The sequence below is a fragment of the Fukomys damarensis genome, unplaced genomic scaffold (genome assembly GCF_012274545.1).
Source record: "Fukomys damarensis isolate Sample0158 unplaced genomic scaffold, DMR_v1.0_HiC HiC_scaffold_9, whole genome shotgun sequence".
Lineage (NCBI taxonomy): Eukaryota > Metazoa > Chordata > Mammalia > Rodentia > Bathyergidae > Fukomys > Fukomys damarensis.
In genome coordinates this window covers 5,739,828-5,740,850 of record NW_022900921.1, presented here as the reverse complement: position 1 = coordinate 5,740,850, position 1,023 = coordinate 5,739,828, and the positions used below count along the sequence as shown (strand labels likewise).

At 60.2% G+C, this 1,023-nt stretch overlaps 1 protein-coding gene across 1 annotated transcript in view; it reads right to left on the bottom strand.

Annotated features, from left to right (window-relative positions):
* The window catches only part of G3bp1 (G3BP stress granule assembly factor 1), a 36,296-nt gene extending 35,681 nt beyond the window's left edge, over positions 1-615 (bottom strand). The window contains exon 1 of the mRNA XM_010639698.3: positions 92-615. The gene's annotated coding sequence lies outside the window, so the exon portion shown is untranslated. The remainder of the gene's footprint in view (positions 1-91) is intronic.
* Positions 616-1,023: the final 408 nt, after the last annotated feature.

The window sequence follows — 1,023 nt, the reverse complement described above, 5'->3', positions numbered from 1 at the left end:
ACGCGGCCGCTCCTCAGCCTTCTCGCTCTCACGACCGCCCCACCTCGTCCCGGTCCACAGGCCGCTCCGCCCCGCCCACATCCCGGCGTACCTGCGCGGCTGAGCTGGCGAGGAACAGGCTCTGCTCCACCGGACAGAAGGCGGCAGGAACCCTCACGCAAGTGCGTCCGCACACACGCGTGCTCCGCCGCCGGCCTATATAACGGCGGCTCAGCCTAGCGTGATGCGTCCAGTCCGGGCGAGAGCGTGACCAATGCCGACCGCGTCCTCTGAGCTCCTCGGACAACAATTGGGTATTGACTCAGGAAAAAGGCGTGGCTCTTAATTGACTTTGAGTCGTGCCTATGAGACTCTGAGGATCTCGCTTCTCCTAGTAACGGATTGGCATTAAGAAACACCAATAACTCCAAAGAGTACTGGAAAAGAGGACGGGCGGCTCCTTGACCGATACTGGCGGTAGCCAATAACTGCATGGATCTGCTTTTATTGGTTAAAACGCCTTCCGTTGGGCGGAGATCCGCTTTCCGTGCAGGGGCGGTTGCTCTACAAGGTGGGGCCCGTGTACTTTGGGGAAGTAAACCCCAAGCAACTAAGAGGTGGGCACTGGAGAAACCTAGTTAGCCGGCCGACCAATGGCAACGCCGTAAGGAGCTGATGGACACGGGGGTTGGACTGTTCCAGAGAGACAGAGCCCCAGGGCCGCGGTTCTCCCTGGAGTGGTTAGGAAGACGCAGCGCCGCCTGCGGCTTGCGTCCCCGTCCCTTCCTTTTGCTCATTTGTTAAGAATTCGGTTCCTGAAGTCGCCTTTTCCTGCATATTGGCACGCGGGGAACCGAGTGGCAAAGTTTCTCTGGTTTTGTTCTCCTCTTTGAACAACTTCCTGTCCCTGCGCCGCATGAGAGCCCTAGCAGGCTCCTGTAGTCGGTCAGCACCATGGCGGGCGGCCTTGAAGGAAAGCAAGGTTCCCTGCGCGGTGCTGCCCACTCGGGCCGAACCCCCGCGCAGCCGCAGTGCGTCCGCCGC